Here is a 17895-nt window from a genome sequence, read left to right as displayed (position 1 = left end):
AGTTTGTCATTTATGTTCCTCTTTTTCAGTTCCTTTGATCCATTTCCTGTGAACATTCACACTTAGTTGCGCAGTCGAGCAGCTGATAGATTTCCTTGTGGCTGTGTGTACCGCTGACATTCTCGCATGTAATCTTCAGCCTGCACTGCTTTTGGCTAAAGAGTGAGACACTAGGAAGGGAAGCTTCCCTTTGCTCCATCCCGGGCTCTACCTCTCCGTGGAGCTGCTTCAGTCTCTGGTGTCTGTCTCCTTAGCCGGTTGAGCTGTTTGCTTTTCCTCCGTGGGGAATTACACACTCACATCTTAATCACAGTTAGCAATTACCCTGTCTCCATTCGGGGTGTTAACACCCATGTTTCATGTGTGTGGTGCAGTGTTTAGCGTTGTTTGTGTGCTTGTTGTTGATTCTTCTCCGTCCAGTGCTAACAGTTTAAGCTTTTCTTATCATGTGAACATACAAGTAGGTATCGCAATGAGGACTGCTCATGTCTTATTTCCCTTAGTGGTACCCACGGTCTGTGAGAGAGCTCTGGTAGCTTGTGAGTCCATGCTCTCCAGAAGGGAAGGCCTGATCCTGTACTTTCCCCTGTGATGAATCAGAGCAGCCAAAACCCAAGGCTGGAGCATAGGGCCGTGCTTTTCCCACAGCTCCTGGAGGGCTTCCACTCTCCCTTTCTCTGTCTCTCTGTCTGTCTGTTTGTCTCTCTCTCTCTCTCTCTCTCTCTCTCTCTCTCTCTCTGTGTGTGTGTGTGTGTGTGTGTGTGTATCTGCTGCTGGCCTCTGGCTTTGCCCAGGCAGGCAGGCTGGTGCTGGTGCCCAGAGATGACTATCACTGATTTACCATGTGGAGAAACTCAGCCACAGTGGGCATGGGGTGGTGGTAGTCATGCCAGTGGTGTGTTGGCACCTGGTGTAGTCTCTGAATTTTATGGTCAAGTCTTATTCAATGTCTCGCACTCTGGAGGATCTGGACCACAAATTGAAGATTGTTATTGACAGGGAAAGATACAGGAAGAACTTTCCCCAGTCATGAGTCCACCAAATGGTGTTTCTGAGGGTATCATTCTTGGCGAGTCCATCGTTCCTAATCTCTGCTATCTTAGCTCGGTGCACAGTTTGTTTAGGGATGGGCTGTGTTCTGCTGACTCTGGTTCTGGACACTGACAAGGTCTAGCAGGCCTTGTAGCTGAGCCACATTTTCTCACAAATTGGCATATTTTCATGTGAAAAAGGAACTTCTTAGATAAAGTGGAATAATGTTCCTTCTGCATAGTAAAGGACTACAGATCTATCTGTGTGAAAGTGAGGAGTGGGGGCAGGTGGGACGGCTCAGGGGAAAGTGCTGTCCTACAGGATCTGGTGCAGTTCTCTGCATACACGCGTATGTACACACACACACACACACACACACACAGCTGCTCATCTTCTGCAGCCACAGTCCTAAAGGGTCTGATTACCCTTCTTTTGGCCCCTAAGGGCAGTGGGCACACCGGGATTGCACAATTTAAATAAACTGTAAACCATGAGGTGAGTTCTTCTGTTCTTCGGGAGGTCACGCAAGGAAGTTGCAGATGGCAGGACCTTAGGAGCATGAGTCAGCTAGCTCAAAGATATTTCCTCCCCTTTACTCCCCATCAATAAACTGCCAAGCACTACCCACGTCATGAGCGTACCCTTGTGGTATTTCTCAGGGTGTGACCTGAAACTCTCTGAACAACAGTTACATTAGAGTAGCTCATTGCACCACTCCAATCTTTACAGATATTAAAGCTGTATATGATTTTATATCTATATACCTATAAAATCTCGATGTATTAAACCATGGTTTTACAGATAAGGATTTCTTTCATATGTATATATGATTTTATGTACATGCTTAAAGGATTTATATGTGGGAAAGGTCTTTCATATGTGAAAGGTTATTTAAGGGTAAATATGAAGAAAGACAATGTCACAAAGCAATGTTCAGATCTCAGAGACAGCCCTTTGACTAAGCGCATGTGCTAAGAGCTTATGTACTAAGGTAAATTTTCATTGAGTGACCTCAGGATGTGTGTATTCCTTCATCCGTGTTCCAGGTGAGAAGGTTATGACTCTTGGAAAACCACAAGGGTTTTATATTGCTGGAGAACTGGAGTTGTAACCTGGATCTAGTGTCTGATAGGAAGGAAACATTTTTAGGGGAGAAAGTTTGTGTATAATTGTATGTGTGTGTGTGTATATGCATGTTTATGCATGCATGGGTGTCTGTGTGTATTTGTATGTGTGTGTGTGTGTGCAAGTGCTCATGCCTGTGTGTGCATTCATGCACAAGTATATGCCTTGTGCAGGTATGTTTTCTGACTCTGGCCCTTTTTAAAGATAATTTTTTTGAGTGTGTCCTTTAACAAATCCTTCTTGAATTTATCCAGACTGATATTATCCAGAGATGCTATTATATACTTTAGTAAGGTTGGCAGGATATTATTAAAATATATTAAAATAGATTTAATAGGAAAGAGCCAATCCGGTCCTTTTCATTTTTACAGTGAGTAGAATTTAGAACTGAGTTCAGCCACTGGTCACTCATGTCATTGTGGACAGTTTGGGGCCTTGGTGGCTCTGGAGTTGGGAGGCCAGTCTTATAGGTACAGCAACAGAAGATGTAAACTTCCAGCCTTGATTTTGAAGAGCACTTGTGTACCCTCTGTAATTGACTGCCTTCTGTGTAGTCAGCACACTTGAGAAACATCTTGCCTCTGTCTCTTTTGGAATGCTCCCCGCAAGGATGTTTTTCAGCATGGGAAAAAGTTGACTTAGATCCTCTGAATGTAATCCCTCAGCATTTGTGTGTTAGTTTGGATGTTTCAGAATGACATGGCACTGAGTTTTGTCAGAGCATCTTTCATTCAGCAGCGATCTACTAAAAACTTCTGTGTGCTGACTCAGTGTTAGGGGTGTGTCCATCAACAAATGGAGGTAGCTTTAGCCAGGCAGAAGTTTGCTGACTAATGAACAATGGAAGTATGAGGCACAGAGAGAACCAATAACAAGGGGCCCAGTAGGGAAACCATGAGATGATGGCAAGTGCATCCCCTGTCCCATCTCTTGTCTATCTACCCACCCATCTGTCCATCTGTCTGTCCATCCATCCACCCACCCATCCATCCATCTATCCACCCATCCATCCACCCATCCCTCCATCCATCCCTCCATCCACCCATCCATCCACTCCCCACACCCACCCACCCACATATCTATCTATCTATCTATCTATCTATCTATCTATCTATCTATCTATCTATCTATGTATCCGCATCTGTCTCTGTCACTCTTTTCTCATATGTGTGTATGTGTATATGTGTATGTGCTCCTGCTTGTGAGTATGTGTGTGTGTGTACTTGTGTGCGTGCCTGTGCAAATATGGAGGATGACATCACATGTCTTCCTCTATTTTACTCCCTTGTACTCTCTTCAGTCACTGTCTCTCACTGCAGCTGTACTTACCGACTCCTCTAGACTGGCTGGCCACTGGGCACCAGGACTCTTTCTTTGTCTGCCTCCCCAGCACTGGGATCGCACATACATGCTGTGGTGCCCAGATTCTGCTTCCTGAAGGCTTGGATGCCAGCAGCCTGGCTAGGTGTGGTGGTGAGAGAATGAAGACACCCACACAACAATGGTGGGATTCCGTGAGGCTCTCTGCTTCTTAGCTGGCCCATGTGGATATCGGCTTTGCCAGTTTGTCATGGACAGTTGTTCTCAGAATCCTCACAGGTCATGTTCATGTCACAACACTCATTCACCAGGCAGTTCACTCACTCGGGGCTGCCCACACTCCCTACACTTGAATTTTATGTAGATGTTGGGGTGTTCAAACTCAGTTTCTAACTTTGCATTGATTGTTTATGTAACTTGATGAATTGAGTTGAGTATGTTGTTATGTGGCTACAATCATACAGATATGTGTTAAAACATTAAAAGGACTGTTAATTTCATCACCAACTTGATACAACCCAGATTCACCTGGATTATCTACATTCTAAACTGTGTCCTCTAGCAAAACCTCACATGCCTTCTCACCTCACATGCTAAACATCCTCTCACAAGACAGCATCCAGAAAAACATCGCCTGACACCCCGTAGTTTCCACTTCTCCCTGTGGCTTCAAGAGTGTTCTCTCATGTTTCCTTGTTCCCCTAGAATGGCTTATCTTCTTCCTGCTTCTCAGAGACTCACTGCAGGGTTTCTCTTCTTAGTGCTTTGGGGCTCAGTTCTAAGCGACAAGATGCTGGTGGTCCCCCAGGATGGAAGCCACTGGCTTAGCATGAAGGAGATAGTGGAGCAGCTCAGTGAATGGGGACATGACATTGTGGTGCTAGTGCCAGAAGTCAGTTTGCTTTTGGGAGAATCCAAATACTACAGGCGGAAAAGCTTCCCGGTTCCCTACAACCCTGAAGAGCTGCAGATCCATTTTTGTTCCTTTGAAAACAACCACTTTGCTCCCATTCCCCCTCTGATGATTTGGAGTCAGGAGAAAGTATGGTTGGTTCAGTGATCTGGTAACAGTCGCAGAATCTTTGAATGAACCTTAGAAACCATAGAGGTGAAGGCTTGTCTCAGGGGACAGGTCTAGATCAAAGCCCTCTCAACCAGTTCTGTAGCATGCTTATCCCTTGGGCCCCAAGCCAGAGGTCAGCCAAGAAAGGTCAGAGGTTCTAGCTTCCAGGGTCTTGCTGTCACGTGGTCCACAGCTAAGTAGGCATGGGCAGTTTTAAAGGGATATTGGCAGCCATAGTGGGAAACTAAAAATAAACACCACCAACAAAGGAAATGGCAGAGTGAGTGAGGGAGTGAGGGAGGAGAGGGAAGAGGGGGGGTGGAAGGAGACGGAGATGGTGAAATGGAGAATAAATAGGAAAGGGGAGAGAGGATATATCATTGGGAATAAAATAAAGCTCTGGTCTGAGTTTAAGCACCTAGTCCTCGCTGTTCCCCCTCCCGCAAATGCTGACTCATCCTTAGCGTGCACTTTTGAAAGCACACTCTTTAATCCAGTGCACCAGCTGCCTGTGCTGCCTGACTTCCCTCAGTGTTTGCCTTCTTTCCTTGGAGATTAGGGAAAGGTTTGGCTGGCAGTTTCTGTTAATCAGTTATAAAGGCTGGAGTGAGTCCAGGCTCCCATGCAGTAATCCACATCAGTGTCTAAATAGCTGGAGCTTTAGCTAATAATTTAGGTCAGATCAGGTCAGATGAGTGACTTTAAATGTCTAATATTGTTTTGCATATCTTTTTCATCTTTCTCTTGTGAGTTTAAAAAAACTACAGTTGTTATTTGCATATTACTCATTTAATGATTGCAGTTCAGTGATTGTTTTTGTTACTGTTCTAGTGTTCTCTCTGCTGCTGTCATGAAGCAAGCTGACCAAGAGTGCCTTAGAGAAGGGAAGGGTTTCTTTGGCTTACTCTTGCAGCTCACAGCCCATCCTTGAGGGGAGTCAGGGCAAGAACTCAAGCAGGAAGGGGCAGGAGAATCCTGTGAAGAAGCTGCTTGCTGCGCCCTGGCTCAGGCCTGACTGGTTTTCTCACACAGCTGAGGCCCACCTCCCAGGGGTCAGTTCTGCTTACAGTGAGCTCGGCACCCCCACCTCAGCTAAGGGTCAAGAACGTCTCCCATAGACAGGCCTGTAGGCCAGTCTGACTAGGCGATCCCTCAATGGAGAGGCTCCCTTCTCAGGTGAATTTAGGTTGTGTCCCTTTGGTAGTTGAGGAAAACTAGGGAAGTTTATGTATAACTTTTTATGTTCAGATTGGTTGACAGTCACGACAATTCCCAGTCATTCCCGAAGAATTTCAAATAGAATTTGAGATCTTTTTTTGTCAGCAGTCTCAAAGTTCATCCATGCAGATTATATCAGCACTTCACTTTTGTTGCTGAATATTACCATGGGTATGAATATCCCACTCCTCACCCCCCAGTTTATTGTGTATGTGTGTCTGTCTGTCTGTCCATCCGTCCATCTGTCTCTGTTTGTCTGTTTGTCTGTCTTAGGAATATTGAAAGGAGTAAAGATTTGTTCCCATTTTCTTTTACCTGGTCAATATATGACTAAGCACCTCTGAGGTAATGTAGTGGGTATGCCCCTGGAGTGGAAATGGACCCCTCTTGCTGCCTGTTGCCACTGTCTCCGAGTCCAGCTGAAAGGTGGTTCCTGGACATAGATAAAGGGCAGGGATGTTCACCCACAGCATAGAAGCTGTTCTCGAGCGCTCCCTTGTGTTTAAGGCTCCCAGGGCATCCTCTTCCCACCTGCAGTCCTGGATGATCTGTAGACTTGCCTGCTCTCTGCCGCTCTTGCGCGCCCCCTGGTAGATGTCTTCCTTTCTTGCATTCACGCTTCTGAGGATCAGGCATCTTTTAAATTCACTCTTCCCTTTGCACAACCATGGATTCAGGCTGACCACTCCAGCTGCTCCTCCACTCCTTTTAAGAACACAGCAAAGCTGTGCCACCCCACCTTCTGTAATTCCCTCCGTGCTGAGGATGAAACCCGGTGTGACACACAGGGCTTTGTTACAGGATGACTTGTGACTGCAGATGAAAGGACAAATGGACTGAAGGAAGGAAGGATGGAAGGAAGGAAGCAAGAAAGGAAGGAGGCAGGCAAAGAAGCAGTTGAAGATTATGCCGCAGGACCTTAAAACATTAGTCATTTAGACAGCAGTAGCATGGAAGCAGCATCAGGTAGCACCTTCGGGGGACTGTTGCAGCTCCTGGCCTGGTCTGAAGATGTTTGCTGGAGTGTTTCCAGCAGCCAGCACCCTCACTTTCTTTCCTCCTCACAGACTTTTATTCTTCACGAGTTGAGAGATCCCTTATTTTGCTGTCCTCATCCCCTTCCCCTCCCCCACTTCACCCCCACGTTCTGTTTCCTTTCTTCCGGGCACTCCCAACGTTTGTAGCTTCTTCATTGCTTGCGGTCGGCAGGCTGATATGGCCCTTCTGTAGCCTGGTCTGCGGGCGCTCAGCTACTGGTGCCTCCGTTGCTTCTTCCGAGCGTTACTCGTTACTCAGTCAGCCCAGACTCCTGGGAGTGGGCCAGAAAAGATGTTCACAGGAGGGCTTCCCTGGAAGTGCTCCCTGAAGTGTGCCTAAGCAACTCCCGCAAAGGTGCTTGAACCAATCCTAGCCTGCTTTGCCTCTAGGTTTTTGAACAGACCAATCACAACCTTGCCTCCTTAGAACCAATCAGAGCAGCTCCTCTGCCAGACTCAGGGAAGTGCTAGCAAGCCACACAGCTTGGGTTGATCCATTGCTCAGAGATTTGGAGTTCACCAATACTTCAGGAAGCAAATCCTCAGGTCTACACACATTGAATGGACCTGGTAGACGTTTGCACTCAGGAGTCAAGACAATCATCTGCAATCTTTGTATGTGGTTGTCTCAAGTCATCCACAGAGTGTTGAGTCTGGCTGGGGCTGCTTTAGGGGTAGTCTGTCTGGCCTTACACTACAGTATTTTTGTTTAAGGTAGGCAACTCCGCTTGGAGATTGCATCAGCTGCTAATGAGTGCATAACTTTGCCCTACGCCACCCCCCACCCCCAGCACTTGCTTATTTTCAGGACACGGCATATCAGAGAGCATGGCCACATTAGTTTATTATTAAAACTACAGTGATTTTTTTAATGATGCCCCAGAGAACGTGTGTCCCCCTAATCTGTAAGAGTAATACCAGAGGCTGAAGAGGCAAGGCATGATGTTTCTTTGGATACTTTAAAGGGAGTGTAGCTCTGTCCACATTTCCTGAAGGCCCCCAGAATGGCAAGGACCAAGCACACACTCCGTGCCTCCATATTCTGGGGTCTTGGGCTCTGCCGCCCTAGGAAGAACCCTTCTCAAATGTCAACCCTCTGCTCCTGTTCTGGCCATCTCCTAAGCTCCTGGCATCTCTGCACTTCAGTTTGTGATGAATGTCAAAGAAGTGAAGTGCAGTTACACCTGTGTGTAACTAACTCACCTTGGGAATTCTGGTCCTCTGGAAGAACAGCCAATTTTCTTAAAGACTGAAGCATCTCTCCAGCCCTCATCCCCAACATCTTCAGGAAAAATTTCTCCAGGGATCTAGTTTCATTTCTGTCGCTGTGATTTAAATACCCCTCACAAAAACAACTCAAGGGGGAAAGGGTTTATTTTAACTAACAAATCTCAAGTTATAGCCGGTCATAACAGGGAAGACAAGGCAGCACTCGCTTGATCCTCCACAGAGGCGTGGGTCGTGCTGCTGCTTGCTTCCTTGCCTGAGCTCAGCTGGATTTCTCTGCTGTTATACAGTTCACTCTGCCTAGGGAATAGTGCTACCCACAGTGGGCTGTGCCCTCCCAAATTAATTAATTCAATTAAGAGACTCTCCTTCCCTGCCACAACACAAAGGGCAACCCAAAATCGATAGTCCCACACTGAGACTCTCTTTCCTAGTGAAGACAGCTCGTGGTGACTGTCCCATAGCACTCGTGCTCCCAAAGGTCTTTACGTGGGGCATAAATTGTATTGACAGAATGGACTTTCGCAGATGTGTACAGTCACCTCATTCATTCAGTCGCAAGTGAAAGCTAGCTTTTGTCAGGTTGCTTTTGTTACATCCCCTGCAAGGCAATGGGCTGGTTTGTGTGGACTTAGGGAAAAGCTCTTTCCCATTTTCAAATGTCTGCCTCCGTTGTGGTACCAAGTCTACTGAGGTCAGTTCTCACATGCTCTAGCCAACCATGGAACCTCAAGCGCTGAGTTAAATAGTTTACTCTCAGCAAACTATTGAGAGAGAGAGAGAGAGAGAGAGAAGAAGAAGAAGAAGAAGAAGAAGAAGAAGAAGAAGAAGAAGAAGAAGAAGAAGAAGAAGAAGGGAACAGAGAGAGAAGACAGGGACAGAGAGAGACAGAGAGAGCCCAGTTCCTGTAATACTGCTTCCTGGCAAGGGAAGGAAGTGAATTCACAACAGATGCACACAGGGAGGTAGGGGGATCAGCAACATTGTCCTGCTGTGCTCTCCCACAGGTGTTCGGTACAGCTGCGGATGCACACGAGATGCAACCCAAATCTAGGCTGCGGAGTGGCCTCCCACCTCCAGGAAGTGGCTCCCTAGCTCAGTGGATGGGTTGTTGGAAGCATCTGTTTAATGCCAACAGTGACACTCTAGGGTAGGAAACATAGGTAGGTGCTAAGTTCTGAGTTCCCGGCTAGCTGCCTCAGCCACTTTCTCACTGGTGTGCCCATTGCAAAGGACATGAATAGCCACAATTAGACTCAGGTCTAGTTGTATTGGCCTCATTAGGAGCATACGGATGTGCTCTGACTCATATGTAGAAGGTAAAAAAGCAGAGCCTTTCTCATAACATGCACAGAAGTGGCCGAGGCAGAGGAGAGAGAGAGAACTGAAGTTGCTTTTGGAAGAGGAGGCGAGAGAATCGTAATGCTAAATTCTAGGAAAGTGTAAAATACAAAGGAGCTTTTGCACTTGTGAATTGGAAGTTCACAGGAAGTGGTCTGTAGGCAGACATCTGCTCAGTGGTCGAATCTGTTTTCAGTGCATCTGACTTAATTAGGCAAATTCTCTCCAAAGAGCCAAGTGAAGAAGGGAGGCAGAGCTACAGTAAAGTGGATTGATGGACACCTCATGGAGCCTGGACACAGAATCGCAGATGACCACAATCTCCTTACCACCTGTGGGGGTAGCACCATGGGGTAGGACCAGCCTCCTGGGCTTTGTCTGCACCTGGGTCACATATTGACTTTCTTGATCTTGAGATCTGAATATGGGGCTCACAAATTATGTATTCCATGTTGTTCTTGGCGACTCCATCCTATCAGCACTTGGGGCTGGCGATAATCTTAAGGAACCTTGATCACATAGCCTGCGGGAGGCCCAGTTCACATCTACTCAATGAACATTAATAATAAACATGCTCTCCCACAGCATTCACGAGAACAGAACTCCACATTTTGCAAGATGTGGAGGCTCTTGTTTGTAATCCTTTGGTCCAAAGGTGACCAAGTTCATGAGTACACAATGCTGTGCCAACACACTGTGTGTTACTGCTTGGGCCTGGCTTGTCCAGCAATAGCTCCTATTCTGCTACCCAAAGAGATGATTCTGAAAAGTTCCCTCAGTAGATTCATGTTGTGGGATCTTGAGTTTATGTTTGTTCTAATCCCATCTGTGACAGCAGCCAGCACCTGCCAACAGGGTTCACAGACATTATAGATTTATCCCTTGGTGCAGTGTATGAACCAAGGCAGAAAGCCAATGGTGCCTGTTGGTTTTCTTTACATTGTCTTTAGCCAACGTCTATATTTTATAATGCACCAGGCCCCTCTTAAGAATGGGAAGAGAGACTTAAATTTTACCATACATTTCACCCATTGCTGTGACAAGTTTCTAAGAGAAATAGGTTAAAGCAGGGAAGTTTCAGTTTGACTCATGGTTTCAGAAGCACCAGCTCAATGTAGGTGTTGTTCCACTTTCTTTAGGCCTTTGCCAAAGCAGAGGCACCATGGCAGCGAGGCTCTCAGGGAGTGGCTGTTCCTTAAAGGACAGGCAAGCATAAAGGTACCTGTGGATTAATCCATGGAGAGTCAGCTCCTTCACCATCCACTGACTCAACAGTGCCTCCAGGTGGGGCCACAGCTTTCAACCAGGAGCCTTTTTTTTTTTTTTAATGTTTTTATTTTCTATATTCTTTGTTTACATTCCAAATGATCTCCCCTTTCCCGGATCCCTCCTCCCCATATGTCCCATAAACCTTCTTCTCTCCATCCATTCTCCAATCACCTCCCTCCTTTTTCTCTGTCCTTATATTCCCCTCCAATGCTAGATCAATCCTTTCCAGGATCAGCGCCCTCTCCATACTTCTACATGGGAGTCATTTGTTATGCGATTTGTGCCTTGGGTATTCAGGGCTTCTGGGCTAATTAATATCCACTTATCAGAGATTGCATTCCATGTGTATTCTTTTGTGATTGGGTTACCTCACTTAGGATGATATTTTTCAGATCAAACCATTTGCCTAAAAATTTTGTGAATTCATTGTTTCTAATTGCTGAGTAGTATTCCATTGTGTAAATATACCACATTTTCTGTATCCATTCCTCCTTTGAGGGGCATCTGGGTTCTTTCCAGCTTCTGGCTATTATAAATAAGGCTGCTATGAACATAATGGAGCATGTGTCTTTATTGCATGCCGGGGAATCCTTTGGGTATATGCCCAGGAGAGGTATAGCAGGGTCCTCCGGAAGTGTCATGTCCAGTTTTCTGAGGAACCTCTAGACTGATTTCCAAAGTGGTTGTACCATCTTACAGCCCCACCAGCAGTGGAGGAGTGTTCCTCTTTCTCCACATCCTCGCCAACACCTGTTGTGTCCTGAGTTTTTGACCTTAGCCATTCTGACTGGTGTAAGGTGAAATCTCAGGGTTGTTTTGATCTGCATTTCCCTAATGACTAATGATGTTGAGCACTTCGTAAGGTGCTTCTTGGCCATCCGAATTTCTTCAGGTGAAAATTCTTTGTTTAGATCTGTACCCCATTTTTAATAGGGTTATTTGGTTCCCTGGGGTCTAACTTCTTGAGTTCTTTGTATATATTGGATATTAGCCCTCTATCAGATGTAGGGTTGGTGAATATCCTTTCCCAATTTGATGGTTGCCATTTTGTCCTTTTAACAGTGTCCTTTGCCTTACAGAAACTTTGTAATTTTATGAGGTCCTATTTGTCAATTCTTGATCTTAGAGCATAAGCTATTGGTGATCTGTTTTATGCCATACTTCAAATCAGAACTCTGGGATCACAGCCAGTGATTGCTCTGGGGACCAAGGCATCAGACACTCACTGCTCAGAGCTCAACTGCAGCTTGTTAGAAATGGAGGCTAGGGGTGGAAGCCATGGAATGAAATGGGTTCCCATGGCCTTTCTCAGGGAACAGAAGAAAAGATGTGAACTGTACCCTTAATGGAAGAGTGGATTGTAGGAATTGTTCTAGGAAGGTGGTGAGAAGGTCAGAGTCTTTGAAGACGAGGATGTAAAACAGGAGGGTGGTGAAGGACTGGGGTGGATTTATTCTGTATTGATTAATTTCAGGACAATCACATGCTGTCCCATGTCAATCCACTTTGTTAGGTGGCTTAGGGGTAAGATGAAGGAACTAATGTTTAGTGACAGTTTTGGAATTTTGATTACTTTAAAAGAAGAAATATAAAAAGATGGATTATGGATTTTTTTTTTATCTCAGGTGTAGAGATATGAGGCTGTTTCACACTGTTCACAGCAGCTGACTATGATTTGCCCCAGGCAAATAGAAGAGGCATGGTTTTGCCATATACAGCTGCTGATAGTTTCTGTGATTGTGTGACATTTGGAATTCTGGAAACTTTTCAGAGGACATATAAATAATAGGGTCATGATAGTCGGGAGTGTTGTTGGTTGTTTGAGAATGGGAGAGAGGTTGTGGTTTTTGAGCAGTTTTGCTCAAAGAAAGAAATTAGATTCAAGAATCTCTCTCTTTCTCTCCTCTCTATCTTTCTTTCTCTCCCTAATGTTAAGGGTGAAACCAGGCGGATAACAGGTAGGATAAAGAAGATCCCACAAAGCAGCAAGGACCACCTACCCTAATGTTGGAAGCACACAAGCTGATGAGGAAAGTTAACCTTTCAGGGCTTCTGCAAAGATGACTGCAGGACTTGTGGTCCACATGTGAGGGCACACAAGGCCTCTGTTCTTGCTGGATGCCTTGCCCTGGGCTGAAGGTAGAAAGGTGCTGATGTTCTCAATGGAGAGCAGCCACTGGCTGAGCATGGGGCACATGAGGGAGCCAGAAGACTGTGGTCTTGGCTCAGGGGTCAATTCACACCCAGTTCCTTATACCAAGGAAGAACACAAGTACAGTTGCTTGGTGCCTTTCAAAAATCCTTTTGCCTGAAACACCTGAAGATGCTTTTTAAAGAGTTATCTGCCTTCTGGTGAAGTCTACTGCACATGCCTCTGATTGGGCAATGAACCTTGTTCCTTCTATGTGACTTTAACAGGTCCTATTTATCCCTGTGGTTCAGTGCTGGTGATGTGCACATCCCAGCAAGAGGTGACTGTGTCAGGGCTCGGTTGATGTGTTACCCAGCGATGGTTCAGGCCATGGCAATTCTTTAACTATATTTTCATTTCTTACTTATCTCATCTTTACAAATATCACCCCCTTTCTTCTAATAGTCTTTGGTATTGATGTGTCTGTAGTTGCATGCTTCAAGTTTGCAGTGTTCACCAGGAACACTCAGACTCCATGGTGAATATAGAAGCCTGCAAGCCCAGCATCCAGGAGCATGGAACTTTAGGCTGAGCCATCTCCCAGGCCAGTCCAAGGCATGGAGCTTGTGGGAAGGAAGCAAGCGCTCCTTAAGCCTGCTTTACATCATTGCTTTGCCTGGTCTGGCCTGAGAGTGCGTCAGGTTTTGGTGACTCTCATCCATGGCTGTAAGCAGAACTCTCTGTAGACCCTGCTCTATAATCAAGTCATCTCATTCTGAGTGTCAAACATCTTTCTATATTCCCACTACTGAGCAACAAAAATCAGCTTCAAAACTGTTCCCTGATCATTACAGAGAAACCCAGACAAGTGAACCCCAGCAGACCCACAACCTGTCCTGGTCTGGGGCTGGTTGACTCAGCAAGGGTTCTTATCTGATAGTGTAGTGAGTGCTCCTTGTGGATGGGGAGGGAGACTTTACAGAGTTCCCCAACATTACAGTCAGAGATGTTACACTGTAAATCAAAACACCAAGCAGTGCTCAGAGCTCAAGCCAGTCTGTTAGAATATGGGCAGTGGTGAGTGAGGTGCTGGAGTGAAATGGGTGGACACAACCTCGGTTTTTCAAACAGAGGAAAACCAGATATGAACTATGATGTCTTCTAAAGAAAGAGTTCTGTCAGAATTTTCTAGGAATGAAACAAGATCAGTGATGTGTTGGCTGGAAGCAGGATTGAGCGAGCACCAAGGGTAGATTTATCCTTTAATGATTAGTGTCTGGGAGCCAGTGCCACCCAATGACGTGGCAAGGTTGGATGGGAGATAAGAGGAAGAAACAAATGCCAGGGTGGAGGCCTGGTGAGGAACCCTGGTTCTTCTGGGCTTCTACCGAGGTGACTATGGGACTCCATGTGCCCCTGCAAGGATTAGCAGGACTGTTCCTGCTGTGTGCCCTGCCCTGGACTGAAGGTGAGAAGGTGCTAGTGTTTCCTGTGGAGGGCAGCCACTGGCTGAACTTGAGGGATGTTGTGAGGGAGCTCCACACCCGAGGTCACCAGACTGTGGTCCTGGTTCCAGAGGTGACAATGCACATCAAAGGAGAGGACTTCTTCCCCCTCCAAACCTATGCCTTTCCATGTACAAGAGAAGAATTGAGACAAAAAAAGGATGGGAAACTTTAAAGTGGTCTTTGACAAAGGAACCTATGTGAAGATATTGTGTAAAACATCTGAGACTTTTAAAAACATAATGACAGTTTTCTTAAATTCTTGTACAAATCGATTGCGCAACGAGTCCCTGCTCCGGCATCTGAACTCCAGCTCCTTTGTTGTAGTCTTAACAGATCCTGTTGTTCCGAGTGGAGCACTGATAGCTAAGTACTTAGGTATTCCTGCTGTGTTCTTTCTATGATACATTCCCTGTGGTATTGACTATGAGGCCACACAGTGTCCAAACCCTTCCTCGTATATTCCGAACCTACTCACAATGCTTTCTGACCACATGAGCTTCCTGCAAAGGGTCAAGAACATGCTGTACCCTCTGGCCTTGAAGTACATTTGCCATCTATCAATCACTCCCTATGAGAGCCTTGCCTCTGAGCTTTTGCAGAGAGAGGTGTCCTTATGGAGGTTCTCAGCCATGCATCCATGTGGCTGTTCCGAGGGGACTTTGTGTTTGACTACCCCAGGCCCATCATGCCTAACATGGTCTTCATTGGGGGCATAAACTGTGCCAGCAGGAAGCCCCTCTCTCAGGTCTGTATTTTTAAGCAATCAGTATTCTATACAGTATATGTTTTCTTTTTTCTTTTTTTCTTTTTTGTTTTTTTGGTTTTTTTTTTTTTTTTTTTTTTTTTTTTTTTTGGTTTTTTTTGGATTTTGGGTTCTTTGAGACAGGGTTTCTCTGTGTAGCCCTGGCTGTCCTGGAACTCACTCTGTAGACCAGGCTGGCCTCGAACTCAGAAATTCGCCTGCCTCTGCCTCCCAGAGTGCTGGGATTACAGGCGTGCGCCACCACCGCCCGGCTTAGTATGTTTTCTAATACCATCTTTCCTCCTGGTCTTTAAAAGGATTCTTCCCCTTTTCCTCATATCCTTTCATAACATAAACTAATAGATTTGGGCCCTTCTGTTTTTATTTATGTGTATGGGTTTTTGCCCATATGCCATGCATATTTGTGTACCACATACATACAGTGACCATGGAGTCCAGAAGAGAATATCCCCTAGAACTAGAATTATAGACAGTTGTGAGCCATCATGTGGGTGCTGGGACTTATACTCAGTTCCTCTGGAAGAGAAGCCATCTCTCCAGCCTCAGATCCTTCTATTTTTCTTTGGCCACTGGTAGGATTGGTGGCTGAGTTGAGGGTCTGTAATGGACTGAAGGGTGGTAGTGGGACTCTACTGAGACTATCCATGTGGCAGAATATTGTTTTCCTGAGAGTGAGATTTTTCAAACTGGAGTAGGGGGGCAGGAACATTGAGCTGCTGACCTAATATGATGAGTTCAAAGTAAATATTTCTAGGTGAGGACAAAGGAACTTCAAATTGCAGTTGATAATTCTATGAGCATTTCTACCATTTCTTAGTGTCCCCTTCAATATCTTTCTTCAGTGTTAAAACAAAATAAAACAACTTCATTGTAGAGTTCTTTTCTGGCCATAGTGGGCTTTAATCTAAAATATTTCTTTTTTGAGGCAATTGTTACAGAGGTTGTGTTCTGGATTACTTTCACAGTGGGTTGGCCATTGGTGATTAGGAAGACAACTGCTAATTTCATATTCTACCACTTTGAAGAAAGAGTTTCTCACCTCTAAGATTTTCAGGTGGAGTCTTTAGGGTCATTTTTGTGTGCAACCATGTCATATGCAAATATGCAAATGAGGATACTTGGATGTCTTTTTTTCCCTTTTTGTTTTCTGCTATTTCTCTCCTTTTGTTTTGGCCTAACAAGAATCCTGCTGCTAAATTCGATGAGTGAACAGAATGGACACATTGTTTAGTTCCTGATTTTAGTAGAGGTGCTTTGAATTTCTCCCCACCTCCTAAATGTTGGCTACAGTTTTGAGGTATAGATTTTATTATGTTAAGATATGTCCTTTCAATTTGTAATATCTACAGGGCTTCTTGCATTCTTGGCTCCTAGGTTTGCTGAAAGCCTTTTCTGTATCTATTGGGATGACCTGTGTGCTCAGTCCTTCAGTCTGATTTACTGTTATTCTGCACTTATTGATTTGCCTGTATTAAACCAATATTACATATATTGGTTTGATATAAAGCCAACTTGATCATAACTGATCTTTCTGATGTGTTCTTGAATTTGGTGAATTCAGGCCCTAGTACCATTGACATGGGTACAGAGACCCATGGCAGGGACTCAGAAAAGAATCAGAGTACATGGCAGGGGTATGGGTGAGGAGTATGTTTTTTTTTATATACCTTCTTGAGGGTTAAGAGGTCAGTCCTCTTGGTATAAATTAACTTCCCAGGTTAGCCACTGTGGGTTTATCAAATGTGCCAGCTCAAAGTACAGAGACAGAATCCCAGGGGACACTTGTCAGTATCTGTGAGAGAAGGCCTGACCAGAGGGTGGATTCTAATATTACATTCTTACACCTGTATCTAAAGGGTAGGATTACCACAAAAATACAGTAGCAGTTGATTAAAAATAAAAAAAAAAAAAAACCAATCCTTCAACTCCAATAATCGAAGTAACCAAATAGCAATAATGCTACTATATACCCTATAATATTAGATACTTAATATATAAATGGAAACTTTTAAAATCCAATAAGACTAGTGATTGGTATTAAGACAATAGAGAAGAAACACGGGGAAAATAAATAGAAGGGGTGAATAATAGGGATGGATATGAGAGAGAGGCAGCTCCAACTAAATGTAGACTGAGAAGAGAAAGAGAGAAAGGAATACAACCCAACGCCCTAACACAGTGCCAGCTCAGGAGAGACTAAGACAGAGACCTGAAAACCAAGGCAGCCTTTGTTCTTTGGAGAACCTTTCAAAAGGGAATTTATAAAAGACTAGAACAGGAGAAAAGAAGAAGGAAATGAAAAAGGAGGAAGACAAACGGAATTGGGTGATAGGATGCTTAAGACACCATTGGGTACCAAGGAAGGGAGGAATGAAAGTTTAGGAAAGGAGGGAGAGGGTGTAGCACCTCTCCTCAGTCTCTCCCCTGGGTTCTGCTGATTCTGGTCTACATTGAACATCCCTTTCTAGGCTCATAGATTGAGGCCATGTCCCAGGATAGGCTTTCACAGGTCATGTGGCAGACGCAGTTGGTGTTCCTAGGTGGTCTTTCACTGGTCCATTTAAGGATCTTGGTCACACCTCTAGGCAGTCCTTTGTAAGGTTGGGTCACAGATGCTGAACCTGTTGGTGAGAGGTCACTCATTGATCTGATTGTAAATGCTAGTCATGCTCCTGGACCTGGTACCCAGCATTCATTTGGCATCTGTGTCCAAGGTCCACTGCAGATTCTGGCTCAGATCAGTTTTCAACTTAGCTGAAGACTGCATGGTACTGATTCAAAATGTAGTTCCTGATATCTAGAGGTATCTGTGGGCCACATTTCAGTGTATAGTCCTATGAGACTGTTGGTGAGACAGTCCT

General features: G+C 45.1%; 1 protein-coding gene and 1 pseudogene across 3 annotated transcripts in view; both read left to right on the top strand.

Moving 5' to 3' along the window:
* LOC127692270 (UDP-glucuronosyltransferase 1A7) overlaps window positions 1-17895 on the top strand; it is a 75995-nt gene that overhangs the window by 25329 nt on the left and 32771 nt on the right. The gene's annotated exons all lie outside the window — the stretch shown is intronic.
* On the top strand, window positions 14162-16243 carry LOC127692730 (UDP-glucuronosyltransferase 1A5-like; annotated as a pseudogene).

Source organism: Apodemus sylvaticus, chromosome 9, assembly GCF_947179515.1.
Source record: "Apodemus sylvaticus chromosome 9, mApoSyl1.1, whole genome shotgun sequence".
Taxonomy (NCBI): Eukaryota; Metazoa; Chordata; class Mammalia; order Rodentia; family Muridae; genus Apodemus; species Apodemus sylvaticus.
Note: the sequence above shows the minus strand (reverse complement) of the source record. Positions and strands in the feature narration are given on the sequence as shown.